We start from the raw sequence: 22,109 nt of genomic DNA, 5'->3' as shown, positions 1-22,109 counted from the left end.
TCAGTTCTCTATATATCTTAGAAATGAGACTTTTATCTAAGAAATTTGCCACAAAGACTTCCCCCCTAATTTCTTATTTTATATACATATGTTTGTGCAAAAAGCTTATATATTTTATATAATCAAAATGATCCATTTTACCTCCTCTGAACTTATCTGTTGTTTACTTATGAACTCTTCCCTTAGAATGATCTGTGGTGAATTGATGAGATGTAGACAAGAGGCACATAGGATGGGCTGCTCTGGATGGGTCCATCATTAAAGGTACCATGAATAACGGATCCATGTGTGTTTGAGAGTACTTCCATTGAAAGATATGGAGATGTGGTTTTGTACTTATTATGGAAATTAATATGAAAATACAAGGCTTAGAAGCTATAATGTTGGTATCATTATGAAAAGCTATGTAGATCTTACATTGTTTCCTGTGGGGGTGTAAACTAACTTTATTTCACTGTTTGCACCTGTGATGATGCAATCTTAGTGACTTGGAAGTATTAATACTATCTCAGTAGAGTATGCAGATAAAATTATATTACACTCCCAAACTCTCTTTTATAATAAAACATTAGAGACAGATTTTTTGACTTCATATACGGACTTAGTGGTGAATGAATACACATAAAATAATATTTGTACAGCACTTGACAGTTTTAAGAAGTGCATTCACATACATTATCAGAGAGGCAACATGCTGTACTGAAACTCAACACTAGATTTGATATCAGGGTCTTCATTCCAGGAAGTCACTTAATTTCTTTGCTTTTTAAAAAATTTATTTATTTTCAGTTTTCAATATTCACTTCACAAAATTTTGAATTTCAAATTTTCTCCCCATCTTCCCCTCCCCCCCACTCCAGGAGAGTGTGTATTCTGATTATTCTTTCTTCCAATCAGCCCTCCCTTCTATCACCATCCCCCCTTATCCGTTTCTCTTTTGTTTTCCTGTAGGGTAAGGTAGATTTCTATATCTCATTGCCTATCTTATTCTTACTTACATGTAAAAACAATTTTTAACATTCATTTTTAAAGCTTGAATTCTACATTTTATCCCTTCCCCCCTCCCCATCCACCCTCATTGAGAAGGCAAGTAATTCGATATAGATTAGACATGTGTAATCATGCAAAAACACTTCTATAAGTTATATTGTGAAGACTAACTATATTCTCTATTCTGTCCTACCCTCCATTTATTTTATTCTCTCCTTTGACTTGTCCCTCTACCAAAGTGTTTGCTTCTGATTACCCATTCCGCCAATCTGCTGTCCCTTCTATTATCCCTTATCTCTTATTCTCAGACCATAGTCACCACTCAGTCAGGTGAGATACCCTTCCCACTGACCTTTGAAACTGCCTTTTGTGTTTGTGTGTTGAGAAGTCTAGAAACCACAGCAGCTGCCAGCAATGCAGTCCCCTAAGGCCTACTCCAGTTCTACCCACGCTGGCACAGCCCATGCCAAATTGCTCCACTCCTAACCCAGTGCAATAGATCCTTCCTGTCAACCTTTTAGATTGTCTTGGGCTAGAAATTTGCTTCAGTCTGTCATTTTGTGGCTTCTGCTGATTTAGAATTTATTTAGAGTCATTTTTTTAGTTTTTTTCAGGGGTTTGAGGGGAGAGGTCAAGTGGGTCCCTGCTTCTACTCCACCATCTTGGCTCTAACCCCCCTGAACTTATTTTTTTAACCATCACTTAATTTCTTAATTCTTCTTAATTTTCTTAATTTCTCTGGGTCTTTTACCTCTGTAAAACAGATGGGATGGTAAAGTAGATAATCTGTAAGGCCCCTTCAGCTCTAAATGCTATGATCTGTTTTCATTCTCATATAGCTACCCTTTAAAATAGGTAGAGTAGATATAAAACATCTTGAGATCAGGTCCTGGCTTATTTATTTTTGTTTTTGTATTTTGTCCCCCAACTCTCAGGTTCCTTAGCTATTTCCTTGCACTTAGTAGGCCAAGAAGTTTTATAAATGATTGCTGAATGTCTGAATGAATTTTATAGATGATGAAACACATTCAGATGGTTAAGTAACTAGCTCAACACTTTTTTTGACTCCGTTAGAGTGCGTATATGTGTGTATGTGTGTGTGTGTGTGTGTGTGTGTGTGTGTGTGTGTGTGTGTTATTTTCCTCAGGTACATTAAGGAAAACCAGAAAATGAGACAAATGAGGAAAATATTATATATAGATGGATAATATAGATTTGATTAATCAACAATGTGATATAACAAATTATATTTTACTCACCATAAAAGTGACCAAAATTGCTTTGTGGTTCCAAATATATTGTGATTATTAAAAATAAAATGAGGAAACAGCCTCTTGTAACAGAAAAGGGTGCTGAATTAAGAGACAACATGGATTCAAGTCCTAGTTCTGCACTTACTTGTCAAATAACATTGAGCATCTCGTCTAATTTTTCTCAGCCTCAGGTTCCTAATTCATAAAATGGGAATAAAAATATTTTTCATTATCTACCTTACCAGACTACTCTGAAAAAAGTAATAGGACATAAATGACAGGATTTAAAGCAGGAAAAAACTATAAAGATATATACTCTTATTCCCTCATTTTACAGAAAGAAAATTGAGACCAGAGACAGAGATTTGCTCGAGGTCACACTGGCAGTAAGAAAGCAGAGTTTGGATTTCAACCCAGGACCTCTGACTATAAATCCATCTCTCTTGAAAACTACCAAGAGCAATGTTACTGGGAGTTACTTGATATATATGGTATGATGGCATTTGGAATATCACTTCATAAATTTAATTTCACAGCTGAGAGAGAAGTCATTTTAATAGGTTAAATAACAAAAGAGATAGTAGGTAATAGTATAACACTATCACACCAAAAGATCAGCTTATTTATCAGGTTCAAATGTGATGAACTAGTCTTGGGATGTGTCTACTTGGAACAGAATTATGCTGTGGGTATAAATGCCCTTTTGTTCCAGTATCATTTACATATGATGCAATTGTATCTCCATTTTTAAAAATTGCATTTGACCTATTCCTACTCTTCAACTACCTATTTCAGCTTAATCTCCTTAGCTTTCAACATCAGTGACATGAGGGAGTTGGACAAAATGATCTCTATTTTCTTTTCTACTTACATACAGTGTTCTATGGCTTATGATCTAGATGTCTGTTCTTTTTGGGCATCATTCCAAAATTAATTTAGATTGTTCAGTCTGAAGCAAGAATTAAAGATTGTGGAAATACATGCTAGCAATTTCTGACATGTAGCAGCATGTATAGAATTTTTGGTGAACAAGAGAGGTCTTTTAAAATTGGGAATTATGAATTGATGTACGTATGCAAGATGTCACCTGACATGCAATGCCTAATCACTTGATCCTTAGTTTTAGAGAGTTCATTTTATAAACGATAGAACTGGGACACTAGCATTTGATATACTATACTAGTTACAGAAATAATATAAATAAAAGCACTTCCATGTAAACAGAATACATTTTACTTTAAAAAAACTATTATTTTTTAAAAACAAAAATGTTGCAAAGAACATGTACTTTTTTGTCATTAATATGATCTTTAATAAATGGAGTAATGCACCATTTTACAGCAAGCCTTTTTTAAACCTAAAGAATTGCCTTTAAATTTTCTTATCCAATGTTTCTGTATCAATACAATCTCTTTTTATTTAAGTTTATACATATCAAAGTGTTTACTTACAAGTATTCACAGAAGATTCTGTAGTGGTGAACATGTACTTTTTTTAAAGAGCTAAAGTATTCTTATATTCTTTTTCTAGCTTACTAACTCAGCATGATAAGCTGGTTATATGTCAAAGCTAAAATCTTATCAGTCAGTAAAAAGGGAAAATGTAGACTCCAAATTAATGGTTGTGAGAGACATATGTATGAGTATGTTTATGTATAGTTTAGCTGGCAAAAAAATTAATAGAATGAGAAGTTAGAGAACTTGAGTTCTAGCCTTGACTCTGCCAATAACTATGGAATGTGGAGCAAGGCATAGGATCATAAATTTGGAGGGAAAAAGGAAATTTTAGATAACTCGTTTGAGTTTGTAACCTATGGTCTATGAGCCCCTGTAGTGCCAATGCTATATTCACAACACCTATAGCGGCCATGAATATGCTGGAGCAATTCTAACTTGCGAGATACAACAGACTCTCCACGTGGAAGACAGAACCAAAACATTTATCCAGGCACCAGAAAGCCAAATCCAACGTAGTAACAAAGAAATCTATACACAATAACAATGCAGGGGGCACCCCGCCCCCCCAAGCTTGTTAGGCTTCCCACAAACCAGCTCCCTTAAACAAAATCACAAACAAGCTGTCCCACTCATGCTAGCCATCTGCCTGTTTTCTCTCTCCCTTATTTCTGACTGCTCTGACCAATTTCCTCTCAACTCTGCCTGAGCTCAGCCTTTTCCTGTTCCATGTGACTTAGACTCATTTGACTCAGACTTCTGTGTGATTTAAGCAAGTCACATGGGCCTATTAATGGATGGGAAAGATCTTCCCATTAAGAATCAACATTTCATTAACAATAAGAAAAAATGCATTATCAATACAACCCCAAGGGGCAGCATTGTGGTAAATAATAACTACTTCTGAGCAGAAAATGTATCCATGACACACTTTTAAGTTTAATCTACATTACTAACATTTTCTGTCACTTAAGTCTCAACAATTAGAACTATAAACCATGACTTGTAGTCAGTATCTGATGTATAAATGTGAACACTGAAAATTTAATAATCAGCTAGCCAGTAAGAGCTGATTCCAGTACAGCTCTGATTCTGTGGGCAGATTTCAAAGGATTTGTGAATTTATTTTAAAATATTTTGACAATTGCATTTCAGTATAATTGGTTTCCTTTTTCATTGTATGTATTTTATTTTATGCATTCAAAAGCATTCTGATTAGAGATCCTAGGCTCCACCAGACTATCCAAAGGGTACATGACACCCCAGGGCGTAGTCAAATCTTATTTTACAGATAAAGAAACTGAAACTCAGAAAAGTTATTGATTTGTCCAAGATCCAGTTTCCTAATCTCTAAAAAGGGAATAAGAATACCTGCTTTACTTCTTACGACCATTATGAGAATAAAATGAAATAATGTATGCAAAATCATATATTATTTGAAAATGTAAAATTATAACTTGAAATTTTTTAAATTATATTTAGAAATAAAGCCCATTTAAAAATAATTGTACTATTTAATTAAATTCAGTTTTGGATTTGTCATGGTAGGTTCTAGAAAAAAATGCTTAAATTTGGAACTATGCCCAAAGGGCTACAAAAATGTGCATACGCTTTGACCCAGCAATGGTACTTCTAGGACTGTATCCCCAAGAGATCATAAAAATGGGAAAAGGTCCCACATGTACAAAAATATTTATAGCAGCTCTTCTTGTGGTGGCTAAGAACTGGAAATAGAGGGGATGCTCATCAATTGGGGAATGGGTGAACAAGTTGTGGTATATGAATGTAATGGAATACTACTGTGCTATAAGAAATGATGAACAGGAAGACTTCAGAGAGGCAAGACTTATATGATCTGATGCTGAGCAAAAGCAGAACCAGGAGAACTTTGTGCACAGCAATGACCACAGTGTGCGGGAGTTTTTTCTGGCAGACTTGGAACTTCATTGCAATGCAAGGACTTAAAAAAAATTCCTAATGGTCTTCTAAGGCAAAATGCCTTCCACATCCAGAGAAAGAACTATGGAATTCAATTGCAGAATGTAGCAGATCATTTGTGTGTGTGTGTGTGTGTGTGTGTGTGTGTGTGTGTGTGTGTGTGTGTGTGTGTGTGTATTGCATTTTGGTTTGTTAGATGTTTTCTCCCATTCATTTTAATTCTTCAACACAGCATGACTACAGTGAAAATGTATTTCATAGGAATGTATGTGTAGAACCTATACAACATTGTACGCTGTCTCTGGGAGGGAGAGGGGAGATAGGGGGAGGGAGGGGAAAATAATAATCTAAGCTATATGCTAGTTATTGTAGAACACTGAAAATAAATAAAATTAATTTTAAAAAATGCTTAGTACATAAGAAAATTGATTTCTAGGAAAAGCAGAAGAAAAAAATTATACAATTCTAAACAATAGCCTAATTTCTCTTTTTCTTCCAATCTGTATTCACTGCCTTTCCTCATTTATACCTTTGAAATAGAACATACTTTAGAAAGAGAATTAACATTTTTCAGATTTTAATACTTCAGAGATGTCAGTAGTTATGATAAAATACATTCAGTTTTATTTTAAAGGGAAACAGTTCAAATATAGACAATAGTTTTTTTTAATTTATATTTACAAGCATGTATTATCTCTATTACCTCTCCCCATTCCCACTCTAATTGAACAGTTAAAACAAAACGACAAATTCTCTCATAATAAACATATAGTCCAGCAAAACAAATTCTCAAGTTGGCCGTCTAAAAATGCATAGACAATAGTAAAACTCTTTTTATTAGTCACTTCAACCTTCTCCTGGTGCATTTGAGCAAATTTAAGTATCTAGATCACAGTAAGTGCTTAGTAAACTGTTGAACTGAATTTCATTTACTCTCCCTCCAACTACATCTGTTATCAGCAAGGACCCTGGCTTACACTGGAGGGCCTACTGTACAGGTTCTTAGATCTGCCTTTCTGAAAGGAAAACAACTTTTGAGGGGTCATCAATCTACTTTAATCAATCACATGTATCATTCACTTAGTTCAGGGGGAAAAGTCAGCACCCTGAACTTCAGAGAAAATACAAACAGACCAACAGACAGGGCTTCCAACTGTCTGACCATAGACAACACATACATCATTACCACAGAGAGAGGCACCAGCATCTGGGTTTTCAAAGCCAGGGGGCTTCTTAAAACAGCTGCCCAGAGTCTCATCTGGCTTACAAACCTTCTTCCAAAAAATAAGCCCCAAAGCAGAACCTCACCTCAGAGTACATATTCTGTTTTTAGGGCTAGAGGGCACAACCCTGGTGATCCTGCTTCATTAGAAATTAACAAAAGGTGTCTGAGGCCTATTAATGGATGGGGAAGCCCTTTTAACTCTTCCCCTCCACCCACATTACATTAACCTTACAACCCCATGGTAAAGACTCCAGTGAATTAAATGGGGGAAGAAAAGACCCTACAGCGTCAATAAATTATTAATCAATTGATGCATAGCAAAAAGTTGAATACAGACTCAGCTATTTCTTGGAAATGACAGGAACACTAGAGAAGAAAGTCAAGTTAAAGTGGCAAAGGAAACCCTGATATCTGAAGGTTGAAGAGAACTAGTTCTTGGAGTTTTTTATTTTTTCATGCTATGAGTGAGACCATGCAATATTTATGGGCCTGACATTCAAGACGGAAAAATAATGAACAGGAGAAAGAAAGCAAATGTATATGGCAGGTGACACCTACCCTTGATCTATAGGAACTTTCCCTTCACTGACACAGATCTCAACTTTTCTACAACATAATTGGTAAATTCTAGGGAATTGCTTGAGGCAAGCAAGGGATTCAGTTTTACTTGTTGAGAATCACAAAGCTAAAAAGTTTCAGAGGTAGCATGCCAGCTCAGGGTTTTCTAAGGCCAACCTCAGCACTCTATCTGTTATTATACCACAGTAATACTACTACATATAGTGTTACTACTATTATTGTACTATACCACTGTATAATAGTACTACATAGGATTACATAGTAATCTTATTTTGCTCCTAATCCTAAACTACCGTGTAATCCAATTTAGTAGTAAACTATTCAGAGGCAAGCAAACTAGTTAATCCATTGGCTCTCACGTGTACCTTTGACACATACCGTATAATTAAGTCAAATAATTCTCATTAATTAGAACAACATTGTAATTAGATTTTTGGTTATTTTCCTTAAATCAACTCCAACAATATAACAAATTTCTCAGTGTGTTAGATCTTTTTCATCATCCCAAGTAATAATTCTGAATCCTGAAAAACATTTGGATTAGGTGGTATTAATATTCAGGACTATGGGTGAAAACTGACACTGGGGGGAAAGGATTCATGCTAGGAAGCAAAGGAACAGGAAAGGGTTGAACCAGGCCATTGAAAACTATATAATTTAACGATATAGTTTATAGAATTCAATTAAACTAAATTCAATAAGCATTTTATGCACCTAATCAACTTCATTTTTTCATAATGAAGGAAAATGAGCCATGCTGGATAATGGTTTGGTTGTGCAAAGGGAAGCCTCAGATTAGTAATGCTCTTCCTGAATTCAAATTTGGGAAGAAAGGAATGACAGAAGACCAGTGATGAGGTAAGAGACACAGACTACATGCATACATGGACAATAGTTCTCTCAAGTCTTTAATGCACAGTTTACTATAACATATAAGAAAATTTCTGAACAGCCACACTGGTTCTAAAACTAACTGATAAACTCAGGATGCTGTCTTTTGATGATCCTTATATTATATCATGTGCTCACCTATGTCAATTTGAAAAATTGATAAGAGGAAGCCTTTCAGTTCTGCCTCTTCCTTTGGGTACTTCCTTAGCTTCCATAGGTCCAATGGGATTATTTCTGCAGGGATTCCAAAATCATTATATCTAGCTCTAAGGATAATTCCTCCAATCATTTTCATAAGTTTTTAAGACACTGGGCCTGTGACTGAAAGCATTTCTACCTACAGAATAAAGGTATGCCCTTGTGGCATTGTTAAATGAGACCTTGTTAAAATGAGAAACGATAACTTGCTAATTCAGACCCAATCACTGATGGGCACAAGATGCCAACGGGGAAAGTCTTAGCCTTGCTACTGAACTCCAGTTGCATAATTGCCTTCTGGATGTTACCTTGATGTTTGAGATATGTAAAATTCAATGTCTAAAATAGACTAATTTCTTAAAAATGTATCCTGTCTCCAAACTTCCCTATTATCTATTGATGGGATCACCATCCTGCCTTACATTTCCAGAACCTTCACTCTCTCAAGCTAATCAGTTACTAGAATTTGTTAACCTCATAGCCACCTTTCTTACCTTTGTTTTTACGATCCTTTACCTTAGTTAAATCCTCATCACCTTTCACATAATCTATTATTTCAGTGGCCTCTTAAATGTTTTCCTTGACTCTAGTGTCTATCTCTCCAGTCCTTCACATTTTCACCCAGCTGGCAAACTGATATTCCTAAAACATTTCTGAGCATTCCAATCCCCATTGCTTAACACAAAAGAGCTTCACCAGCTTTTCTCAAGGATAATACAAAGAATCTTGGTTGGCATTTGTTAAAGAGCTCCAGAGTTCTGATGAGATCTACCTTTCAAGCCTTATTTCATACTAAGCCTCTCCCCCTTCATGTCCTCTCGGGTCAAACTGGCTAGCTAGCTACTTCTTACATGCACGTTTCATCTCCTTCCTCCATGACTGTGCACAAGCGGTCCCTCAGATCTGGGATGTACCCCCCTATCACCTCTATCTCTTAGCAGCGCTAACTTTCTTCGAAGCACAGTCCATATGCCACATTCCACATGGATTCCTTCCTATCCCTGAGGAGCTCAGGACGGCGGCTGCGTGCCAATGGAAAGAAGCCTCCAGGTCCGACCACCCAGGAGAGGCGCATGGCCGGCACTTCTAGCGGTTTAGGGGGCAGGAGCATCATTCACCCAGCGACCATCCTTAAGCTTCTGCTGTGTGGCAAAGCAGGACGGACGGGTGATGAAGACCGGCCCGCAGGTGCCACACCACAACTGGGTTGTGCGAGTCACAAATCCTGCAGTCTAGGCCCAAGCCCGGTTCGGTTTCTCTAACTACTGGAGCTGGTGGTGAGCAGGGTGAAGGAGGGCTGACTCAGAACCGGAACGATGAGGGTCCTGGCCCAGCCGGGCCTTCAGAATCACCTGGTGTGAGCCGCCATTGTACAAGTGAAGAAGCCGCGGACACGCTCGCAAGCGAGCTTGGGGCCAGGCCTCAGACCCAGGTTTCCAACGAAACAGGAAAGCTAGGAAGAAGCGTAAATGCCTAGACAACCTGTAAGGAGGGGTGCGGGTGGAGGAGAGCACGGATGCCTGGAGGGCAAGCCGATTCCCAGGGACGGCAGAAAACGCCCCCGGCCCAACTCGGACCAGGCAGCGGCCACGCGGGCACCCACAGGGCCCTCCAACGCCGCCCCGGCCTGCCGGTCGTGCCTCTCTTCTCCCACCCCTTGCCACGACCCCGCAGAGCCAACCCCACCGATCCGGTCCACGGCACCGGACAGGGCGTCTGGGCTGGGAACGTCTCCCCGGGCAGCCCTGCCTTTCCGTGATCCCAAAGTCATTCAGCGCTTCTCCCCAAAGCCCCAAGGAGCGGCGTGCGGGCTCCCGCCGGGCCCGCTCGGCATCGGGGAGGCTGGGCGCTAGGGCGGTCTCGCCATCCGGCACTATGGGAGCGGGACTAGGGGAGGGCTTAGGGCAGGAGAGCTTCACCGCGGCCACTGCGCAGACTCTTCTTCTCACGCAGGCTTGTTGGGAAGAAAGCGGCGAAAACTGACGGCAGACACGTGAACCCGAGCGGACCACCCCTCCTCCCCGGCCCGCGGCTCTGGAGGCTCAGATTCACCTTCGGGAAAGTTCTATTGTCTCCGGATTGGCCCTCGGTGACGCATGACATCATAGAGCTTGATTCATAATTCGGCTCTCCATTCGCCCCTCGCGCCATTGTGACGTCACAATCAGCCCACGTTTCATTGTAGGTCCCCCACTCCCTCCTCCCGTCTCCTTGGTTCCTCCCTGCTCGGCCCTCCCTCGCACATCCTCTTCAGCTCCAGCGTGACAGCCTCCGAGCGGCTGTCCGCTTCGGCTTCGGCTGCCGCCGCACCGCTGCTGGCTTCGCAAAGCTGCTGCCCCTCGGTCTAGGGAGGTAAGCCACCAGCCTCAGGAAACTCCGTGCGCCCTGCCGCGGCACAGGGGGTGCCGGCCAGTCAGGCTGGACCGAGCCTCCAAGAGGCTTGTCTTGGGAATGCAGCGGGTCCCGCTTGGCCCCCGGGGTCGGCGGAGCCTTCTGGGGCATGGACAAGTGTGCCTCCCGAGAAGGCGGCTGAGCGAGGGCACCCCCACCCCGCCTACTGCTCCGATCGTTTTCGGAACCCGAAGCTTCAGAGTTTTCCCTCCGGATGCCCCTCGCACCTGTTAGGCTAGTGGCGAGGCTGCGAGCCGGGCTTCTCCGCCCGGCAGATGGTGTGCGGAGCCCCGGTGCGGGCGGGCTGGGGTTCTCGGTGCGCGGCTCGGGCGGTCGGGGAGCGGCGGCGGAGGCTTCCGTTTGGGCGGATTTACCCGCGGTGAAGGAGGGGGCCGCTTTGGGGTAGGGTTTCCCCTGCTGCTGTCACAGGCTGGAGACAAAAAGGACAAGAAATGGGGCGCCCCCGGGGCCGCGGAGAGGCGAGGGCCGGTTTCCCCGCTCCCTCGCCCCATGACTACGAAGCGAGCCGGGCTGGAGCAGGCTGGGGTCCGTTGGTCGGGGTGTGCCCGTGTGTGCGCGTGCCTGCGCGCCGCCCTTCCTCCAGGACCGGCTGGAGAGACCGCTTTCCTGGGACCGCTTGGGTTCTATGAGACCTTGCGAGGAGCGGTGAGAAAGAGGAGGCCGGCCGGAGAGGCGGGGCGGGCGGCCGCGGTGGGGAGGTCGGGAGCCGAGAGCCCGGCCGCCCCCCGACCGCGGCCCAGGAGAGGGGCGGGCGCCGGCTGGCTGCGTGTGTGAGCCGGGAGCAGACCCCCTCCCGGGAGGGAGGAAGGGGGAGGGGGGAGGCCTGGCTCTTTTAACTTTGGGAGGAAACAGCTCGTTTAGCATTTTCATCCATCCCCCTGGTCTTTCTTTCTCCTCCCCCGGCCCCAAAGCCGACCCAGCCCTGCGCGCTGGAGCTTCTAGACTCTGTCTTGGACGTGCGGAGTGCGAGGGCGAGTGGAGGGTGAGAATCTCCGCTCCGGGCGGTGCGTGAGCCTCGCCTCCCGCTCGGCCCCGGGCGGCAGAGCCCGAGGGTAGCCCGGACTGTCCAGATCGGGTCCCCGACCCCCGAGCGATGGAGAGATTGGGCGAGTGGTCGTTAGAGTCCGGACGGGCAGCGGGGGGCAGAGGCTTAGCTGGATCAGCTACAGGAAGGGCTGTGTTAGCGTTCGCCTTGCAACCTGGTCCCTCCGCTTTGGTGGAGGGGGTTGTTTTCGGTGCGTGCTTCCATCATTTAACCAGAAAGTTCAGATTTAACTCATTTTTCACCGGCCTGCGGAGGAGGAAAAGGTACGAATTAAGTTTCTTGTCGTGTCTTAAATAGAGCGCATTTGAGAAGATCTGGGACTTGAGTTCATTGAATCAGCACGGTGACAGAAGCTAAAGAACAAAGAAATACCCTGGAGGATATAATGGAAGGCAAAAGTCCGGTTGGACTCTGCCCTGGTCGGACCGCATCGGGGTTTTGTGTTCGATTCTGGGTACCCTAGTTTAGGTAGGACCCTGGCAGGCGGGGTCATAGTCGGTGGAGAGAGCTGGCAGGATGAGGAAAATCAACGGAAACCACAAACACAAGGAAATCAGGTGAAGGCGCCGGAGATACTTAACTTAGAGAAAAGACTGTGAGGGGACACGATAGTTAGGTGAGTCACCTTGTAAGGCTGAACCTTAGAAAATTGCCTTATCAAACACTGTCCGTGATTCTTCAGAGAAGCACTACCATGAAAATTCCTACTTGTGCATGGGATCCAACTTCCTTTCTGTTCCTTAGGTATTTGCCTCTTCCTCTCCTGTGTGTGTGGTTTTTGTTTGTTGGTTCTTCAGTTTGAAAGAAAACTCTGGTTGACAGTTATTGATAGATAATTGTTTTAATTGTGTCTTTTGCCTGAAGGTGAAAACTAAAAAGAAATGCCAAGATAACCGATACTCTTGCAGAATGTGTATCTACAGAACAACGTGTACAAAATGTACAACCTAGAGTACAGATGTCACAAACTTTTTCTCCCTCCTTCCCCATTTTCATAGAGATAAAACCCCAATGCATTAATTTGAGCAGTAGGGATTGAAGGAGGAGAATTAGATGAACTTAATTTTTCAAGCTACCCTTGGAGAGACTCATGATTCAGAGAGTAAAGGAGGTAGGTTAACTTGGATTTCCTCACCTGTGAATCTACTTTGACAGATAAGATTAAAAAGACCTATCTTTACATTTGTCTCTTGGTGTTCGTAGAACACCGTGGTCATCTTCTCTAGTATTAACAACACTGGACTAGCCAGACACTTCAATTTCTAATTCCAGCTATGTCACCAACTGTTCTCTGAGGATCGTCACTTCACTCTGCTGGGTCATTTTCTTCATATGTAAAAAGAAGAGGTTGGACCACTTATCTCTTAAGTCCCTTTAAATTGCAAGGCTGACTGACACCACCTTTTTCATCCTTTCTTGCTCTCTAGTGTCTCTATCTGGTGTTTGTTCAGCCACTGTTTTCTCTCCTCATCTACCCTTTTGCCTAGTAACCTGAATTAGGCAAAGTAGAAGTGTTTTTACTTCTTTCCTTGCATTGCGACTTGGGTGGTATTGAGGGTAGATAAAATTTCATCCATCAACCTCAAAACATGAAACTTTGTGGTTATCTATGGTTCTTTATCCTTTGTGTTTTATATTCACTCCAAATGAAGTTCTTCCCCTTTGGGTAGTTCGAATGTCTTCATTTTCCCAAACAGATCCTTTAGCTAGATCCCGTCAATGACTAAATCTTTCTTTTTTGTCTCCAGTGCTTCTAACAACATTATTATTTTCTTGTCTGCTGTTTTGGCCTCATGCTTCTTAGGTGTGTTGCCATTTTTTTTTCCATCTTTTACCTAAAACTTCTCCCATCAGATTATCTAGGAATACCTGGTCTTTGTTTGCTCCTGGAAACATATCTCCTCACTGAGAGAGACCACAGGGTTTCTCTGTACAACTGGTACCAGAAACAGAATCCCCAGCATCCAACTTTCACTTAAAAAAGACCTGAAGTCCTTGAGTTGACTACCTCTAGAGGAAACCCTTAGTACTTTTGGATGGTTGTATTGTTAAGAAGTTTTAATTGGTAGGTAGGAAACTTGTGTTCGAGTTCTATTTCCCACACACTATTTTGTGACCATGAGAAAGCTATTTAACCTCTCAGCTTCATTTTGCTTTGCTGTAAAATGAGAGTGATTAATATGTTCATCACCTTACCTCATAGGGTTGTGGTAAGGAAATCCCTTTTTCAGACCTTAAAAGGTTATGTAAATCTGAGTTGTCCATTATTCTTTATCAAATCAAACCCAAATATGCCTTCTTGAAGTTTTCGTCCAGTGCACCTTGTTCTTTAATCTGGTGCCAGGCAAACTATGTTTAAGCCATTTTTTATGGTAATAGCTCTTTAAGAGCCTCAGTATAATTTATCATGGGGGCAGCTAGGTGGTACAGTAGATAGAGAGCAATGACTTTGGAGTCAGGAAGACCTGAGTTCAAATGTGGCCTCAGACACGTAACGTACTAGTTGTGTGACCCTGGGCAAGTCACTTAACCCTTTGCCTTAGTTTGCCTTAGTTTCTTCATCTGTATAATAACCAGGAGGAGGAGATGACAAACCACTCCAGTGTCTTTGCCAAGAAAACCCCAAATGGGGTCATGGAGAGTCAGGTACAACTGAAAAGTGACTCAAAAAGAACTTATGTTCTCCCTGAATCTTTTCCTCCTCATTTTCTTCAACTCCTGTTCCTGTCAAGGTTTCCATTTTCTGCACACTCCTGTTTGTTCTTCACTAAATATTCTTGGGCTTGTCAGCATCCTATCTAAACTGTGGTGTCAAGAACTGAACACAAAATTGCGGGTATGGTCTGACCAGGACAGAGTACAGTGACTCACTCACCTTCTGTGAGCTCACTACTATACTTCACTTAATGTAACTTAAAGTTGCTTTAGTTTTTTTCAGCTTCAGCCAATCAGTGAGCATTAAGCACCCACAATGTGCCAGGCATTGATGATTCCATATATAAAAAATGAGAGTGTCACAGTGTTGAAATCATTGACTTTGCGGTCCACTAAAACCATAACTTCTCCAGAGGTACCTTATACTTGTGATGTTGATTTTTTTAAAGAGCCCTAGGTGTAAGACTTTATATTTATGTCATTAAATTTCATCTTATATTCAGCCTATCATTCCAACCTGTCAAAATCTTTTTGGATCCTGACTTTGTCATCCAATGTAAGGTATCCCTCCCAGCATCAAGTCCTTAGTTTCCAATTTCCTCTGCGAACACCACGATGCTGCTTCATTCAATGCTACATTCCTTTTAAAATATAACTTTCTATGTTTGGAACATCCTTTATCTATCCTTAACCATTTCCTTCTCTGTCTCCCTCAAATCACTTCCCCTATGTCATATGTTTTCCAAATAATACTAATGACCAAATGAATCAGCAAGGATATCAAAGTTCAGATATATTGTTCACAGTATACATAACCTCTTAGAGAAGTTTCCACTTAGTTTGTTGTTGTTTTTAGATTTTGTGTGCGCGTCTATAGTTCATTATTCCTCTCCTTAGAAGTAGGTTTTTGTAAACTTGTCATGACAAAAAATGAGAGTATTACTTTACTGTTTATTAATCATAGTAAATTTATCACTCTGTCAGTTGATTTAGACCACATTTCTCTATATCTGACTTGAATAAAATCTAATTTGGTTTATGGTCTGTGTTATTCAATATATATTCTACATATGCTTAATTTATCATTTTTACATGAACATCTCAATCACTCAGTTTGCTTTGGTCTCTGCAGGCATGGGACCTTTGGGTATATGACTTTTTTATCTTTTTATCTTGTCAGGCAGAATGTCATATACAGATTCATTCAACAAAAATTTTCTTCCTGTGTGTGTAAGATATTGAAATAAGTGTTAAGGGACCTTCAGATAAATATATGACAAATCTTGCCCTCAAAGAACTTACTTTCTAAAAGAAGAGAATACTTACACAAAAATAACTAACACAAAGATAGAAAATACACATTTTAGTAGGAGAGGTTAAAATCAGGGACTGTAGGATATCGGTGGAAAGATTTCTTTTAGCTAGGAAGATCAGGAAAGGGCTTTGAAGAACTTTAAAGTGAATATTATAATTATTTTTAGTAATAATACTTCATTGAAAAGGGTGGCATTAACTTGGTAGTATTTTAGTTGGGGGGAAAGGAGGGGAGGCTTCTTAGATTGAGGGAGAACTGTGTAACTAGCAGGGAGAAAGGCAAGCACAGAGTATGTTCAGGAAGGATTTAGTCTGGTTTGGATGAGTTTAGGTTAAGTGAAGGATAGAGGTGACATAAAGCAAGTGCCACTTGAATTCTCAACTAAGACATTTGGCCTTTATTTAAAAGACATTGAAAGTTTTTGAGCAGGAGATTGACTTGACCCCATTGCATATCCTCTTTGGGAAGTTTAATTATACAGTGAAGTATGAAATAAATTGGAGGATAGGGATGGAGAGGTAGTGGAGAACTGTCAGATAACAGGCATGTAGTAAGCGTCTGTATGAGTCAGCCACTAGGGAAGCAGTAGCACCATGATGTAGTAGAAAGATCAGTTAGGAAGACCCCTGTGTTCACATCCAGCTCTTAGCATTTATTACGCAATTTACTTAAACTCTGTGTTTCAGTTTCCACATCTTCCTCCCCTCCTCCCCCTTTTCTAGCTTCTTTTTCATGTTGTCTTCTCCCATTAAATTGTTAGATCCTTGAGGACAGGCTTTTTCATATTTGTATCCCCAGTGCTTAATACAATGCCTGACACAAAGTAGGTCCTTAATAAATACTGAATGTTATCTAATTAAATGGGAGGGGAGTATGGATACACATTTTGTGAAGGATAGATTGTATGGGGAGAGACTTTGAGGTAGGGAAACCAATTAGGAGTCTATTGTGATGGTATAGGTAAAAGATGATGAGGCCATGAACTGCAGTGGTATATATGAGGAGAAAGAAGCGGATAGATCCAAGACATGGAGGTAGAAATGACAAGATTTGACCGTTAAATGGATATATGGAGTGAGAGAGAATCATGGTTCAAGCATGACACTGAGATTATGAACCTAAGTGATTAGAGAGAGAGATGGTTTTTGTTGTTGGGTTGTTTCAGTCATGTCTAACTCATTAAGACTCTTGGCAAAGATACTGGAGTGGTTTGCCATTTTCTTCTCCAGTTCATTTTACAGATGAAGAATCAGGCAAACAGGGTTAAGTGACTTGTCCAGGGTCACACAGCTAGTAAGTGTCTGAGGCCAGATTTGAACTCAGGAAGATGAGTCTTCCTGATTCTATCCACCATGCCACCTAGCTGTCCCAGAAAGATGGTAATGCCCTAAATAGAAATAGAGAAGTTAAAATGGAGGCTTGGGTTTGGGGAGAAAGGTAATGAGTTATTTTGGAGAAGTTGAGTTTGTTAGGATGGTCTTGCTATAAAGAAGACTTAATCATATCCTACCTCAGACGCTTATTTATGTGTGTGACCCTAAGCAATTCACTTATCCTCTGTCAGCCTTAGTTTGCTTCATCTATAAGATTGAGGATAATGATAGTACTTATCTCAAAAGGTTGTGGAGATCAAGTAGATGTGAAGGTTTTTGTAAATCTCAAAGTGCTATATAAATGCTAGTTTTTGTTACTTAAATATTGTGATGGGATATTTGGTTCAGAATGTCCAGTAAGCAGTTGTTGCAACTAGGGCCTGAAATACAGGTCTAAGAGTCCTTAGCATAGAAAAAAATAATTAAACTCATGTGAACTGATGTGATTACCAAGAAAGAGAAGGGGAAAAAGGGGCCCAGGACAAAGCCTTGGGATATATAGCTAGATGGCATGTTATAGATGATGATCTGTCTTTTGCAATATTCCAGGCTATGACAATGAAAGCCTTGAACTGGGGTTGGAACACAGAGAATGGAATGTTACAGTGATGCCAAGGATATTATGAGAAAATAATCCACAGGATTTGGCTGCTGATTGGTCATAAGGGTAAAAGGGGGAGGGGGCGCTATGACAAGAGAAGAATATTCAGATTTTGAGCCTGATTAAGTAAGAGAATGATGGTGCCATTAACAGATACACAGAGGTCCGAGAGCTTTGGTTGGGCTTATAAGAGGTTGGAAGTATCATGTGATGATTATCGTTTTGAATTGGGTCAATATAAATGTCCAGCATGTTGGAAATACAAGTTTAAAATTCAAAAGACAGGTATAAGCTATCAATTTTTTCCTCCTTGGCTCTCCAGTAGTCCTCTTTATTGCTTTCATTCTATGACTTGTATTTTTTCTTTTCTGTCATAATCTTTAAGATCATAGTTAATTTTTTCTTGGATCCCTAATGTTTGAGTTGTAAGAATTCCACAAAGCCTCATTTCTTTGCTTTGTTTTTTTTCCACCCTTAAAGCTGTCTTTTCTCTTTGACACATCCTCTGCCCTGGACCCCGTTGCCAGGGGAAGTTTTCTTTCAAAATTAAAAGAAAAAAGTTGCTTGTCCAAACAATTCTGTAATTTGACTTACCCTTAGAAAAATGTATAGAATGTTAGAATTGAAAAGCACCTTTCAGATCATCCTTTCTAAACCCACTCTCCTTCCCCCCCACCCCAGTAAATAGAGAAGTTAAACATCCATTAAAATATAAGACCTTTCAGATTAATTTCAATTTTATCATTGTATACCTACTGCTTAGCACTCAGGGATTTCTTTGTACCCTGTAATGCAAAATAAATGTTAATTGAATTGAAGTCACAGATACCTTGATTTTCTTAGTCCATTACCTTCTTCTAGGTAATAAAATAATCATAAGAATTTATCTTTTAAAATAGTATTTTATATAACATATGTAAAGCATAGGGTCTGGGCTCAAGCGCCCAAGTCACACTGAGACTACTAGGGTGCATCCATAGAATACACATGGCTTGCTATGTTTTCTTTCGAAATTCTTAGGGTAACCCCATTTGAGAAATAACTCCTTTGGACTCAGGAGGATTAAAGTTAAAAGCCAAATTTATTACACAGTTACAAATGTGGGTAACCTACAGAATAGACACCTCACATAGAAGTAAGGACAAGCTTTACATACCTACCCTTGACTGCAAAAGTCCCTCCCCTGTTTCCCCATTTGCTGGGTACTGCGGAGTGTACAGCTTCCCAGTAAGTCTATTACATATTTACCCCTTATTATGTTTCCCCTTCCACTATAGGTCTTGCAGGGCCATTAAAATGAGTCTTTACTTCTCCCAGGGGGAGAAGGCAATATTCATGAATTTATTGAGGGGGAGTAACTCTGAGCTAGACTTAACCTTTACTTACTTAACTGACTTTTAGCCCCCAAACAGGACAAAACCAGTTATATCCTGTTTTACCCGGTTCTTCTGCTGGCTGTTGCTCCAAATTTATGGATACAAAAACCACTTCCATTATATCTCTCACCTTGAGAGTCTGAGGGTAGTTTTCTAATGCTATCACAGAGAAGTCCCCATTCATTGTGCTCCCTTGGTATCATTTGACCAATTATCCTGCCAATATCAGTTTGGCCAGTTGACCATTCCTCAGTATCAGTCAGTTACCTTTTAATTAGCCAATTAATTAGCTTTTACAAAGGGATGTTTGCTTAGAAAGTATAGCAAGGACAGGTCCACAAATATCTCCGCAAGCCAAGGTATGCTCTCCTTTATACACTAACATGGTCCCTGGGCTCACACTTAAAGTGATTTCTAACAGACATGCCCACCAAGTTCACTTCTGAGTGTAGACAAAAGTATCTTGGCTTCTGGGTCAGCTCACTTCTGAAATAGGTAGAGCTCCATGCCACCATTTCACTGTGCTCAGCTGCTATGGCTACATACAGATTCTACCATGGATACCAATTGCTGGACCTCTGGTGGCTCTTCTGATTGGTTGAAACTCACAAAAATCTGGTTAATTATTTTTAGCTAAAATCAAGAAAGAACAAGCACAACAGAGATAAGACACATTTCAGTCTTGTGTTCACAGCCACATGGTGACAGACTGAGAAAGAGGCCAAGCTCCATCCTTAGGCCAGATGCCCACAAGAGTTCTTGCCTTGTTCACTACTGGAGAATGTTCTTTAGAGACTTTTGAATGCACACTCAGTTCTGACTCAGCAGGCAATTAAAAGGCTTTGTATCACCACATTAAGATTTGTACTTGGGTGTAGGGAAACAGGGCTTAAGGCCCTCTCAATTCTTATTTCCAGAAGCAGACTCAGCAGCTCTCCTTGTGGAATGTGGACAAGTAGATGTTATGAACTGCTATAAGCCCCAGTTCCAAGTCCCCCACCCCCTCATGTCGTTTAACTTGGTGTTAGCCTTTGACATTTAATGGAGAAGACACAGTTGTTATGGAGGATGTCTGAAAAGTGCCATGGCAGCTGGTGTTACCATTCTGCAGTGCCATCCTTTTCCAAAGCAGTTCATTGTTTCTGCCTCAGGGCTGTATAGTGGGACCAAAAAAGAGGCTGACCCGAGGATTCTAGACTAGATTAGTAAGTAAGACATAGGTAGAGTACAGCCTTTCTTTCTGCTAACAAAAGGTAAATTTCAAAATTTCATGGATTGTTAGTTGTAAATAGCTATTGTATTGTTTTTTAATAACTTTCAGAGAATATACTTACTTGTGTTTTGTTGGTTTGTTTATACTAGTCATCTAGATTAAAAGTAAAACTAATTTTAAAAAATTAAGCAAAAAAAGAAACTTATTACTGGAAATAGTAGTAACAATAATAGACTGCTACTAACAGGCTTTTTTCAGAGGAAATTTTCTGTCCTCGTGAAGTACATTGTACATGAAAATGAAAAAGATCTGACCTAAATCGAAGTTTCCATTCCGTAGTAGAGCACACCACCTGACTAGTCTCTAAATGTTATCTTTCCCAAGCTGTTCAACTCCTACTGAACTATGGCATGTTCCCACTGTGGGAACATTTTTAGTTGATTTGTGTCTATTTGTTTTTATAAGTACATGGGCCTTGTATCAAAAAGTATCTGACTGATACATTTTTAGAAACATTAACTAGCCAACCAAATTCCATGCCTCTTCTAGTTGAGCTTCAGCTGGTTGCGTTAAAGGGAAGAGCCGGTGCTGCTACAGAGGAATGTAATTAAACACAGTAGAGACCTTTGCTCTTGTTTTTTGTCAGTCCTCCCTGGCTGAGATTTAGGGGATATATTTAATCATTTTTCAGTTGTGTCGACTCTTCTTGATGCCTTTGGGGATTTTCTTGGCAAAGATACTGGAGTGTTTTGCCATTTCCTTCTTTAGCTCATTTTACAGATGAAGTAATTGAGGCAAATAGGTGAAGTGACTTTACCCAGGGTCAGACAGATTAAGGGGGATGATGGGCATCTCCTTTTAGAGTGATGCATAAACTCTAAAGGAGAGAATAATAGCTTTCTAAAACAAAGTTGTAGTTATGGATCTATCTTTGGAATTAAACTCGACCCACCCAATCTAGAATAATATCAATCACTTTCTCCCAACCTTCATGAATTTGCCCTTCCCTCCCTTGCCTTCACTCTCAGCAATACTATCTTATAAAAAAATTGGTCCTTGTTATCATAAGATTATAGATTAGTAAGGAACCTTATTGATCATTTAGTGCAGTCCCTTGATATTACAGATGGGGCAACTGAGGTTCAGAGTGGTAAAAATAATTTGTCCAAGAACACATAGTTTTTGAGTACCAGAGCTGGTATTCAAAACCAGTTCTTCCAACTCTAGATCTGGTGTTCCTTTCACTCTACAATGCCAGAAATTATTCCTGTGAAGTGATTGTTATGAAATTCTTCTTCCCCAATGAATAGTTCTCAGGATACCAAATTTAGTAATTATTCATTTGCTTCCCTAGGGTGTGGTAGCTGTCTGGTGTGTGTATCCCTACGGGTAGTGTTCAGGGCACCTCTGCTCCTTTCTTTGGCACTCTTTGCATTGCTCTACTATAGAACTTTAACTTTTGAAGGAAAATTTGTGGATAACCGCCTTCTCTTTATTTTAATTGATCTCAACTTTTTGTAAATCTGAATTTAATACAAATTTAATACACATGGTTTCTCAGCTTTGTTCCACATATTTTAAGTGATAGTCT

The 22,109-nt window shown here is 40.7% G+C and overlaps 1 protein-coding gene across 5 annotated transcripts in view; it reads left to right on the top strand.

The window, feature by feature from the left end:
* The first annotated feature begins 10,470 nt into the window (after positions 1–10,470).
* The window catches only part of ELOVL5 (ELOVL fatty acid elongase 5), a 90,446-nt gene continuing 78,807 nt past the window's right edge, over positions 10,471–22,109 (top strand). The window contains exon 1 of one of the 5 annotated variants that reach the window (XM_072642470.1): positions 10,471–10,709. The gene's annotated coding sequence lies outside the window, so the exon portion shown is untranslated. Of the gene's footprint in view, positions 10,881–11,499; positions 11,586–11,887; positions 12,602–22,109 lie in introns of those variants that run through there. The other 4 variants (XM_072642467.1, XM_072642471.1, XM_072642469.1 and 1 more) reach the window with 4 other exon arrangements.

Source organism: Notamacropus eugenii, chromosome 2 (assembly GCF_028372415.1).
Source record: "Notamacropus eugenii isolate mMacEug1 chromosome 2, mMacEug1.pri_v2, whole genome shotgun sequence".
NCBI classification, from domain to species: Eukaryota; Metazoa; Chordata; class Mammalia; order Diprotodontia; family Macropodidae; genus Notamacropus; species Notamacropus eugenii.
Note: the sequence above shows the minus strand (reverse complement) of the source record. Positions and strands in the feature narration are given on the sequence as shown.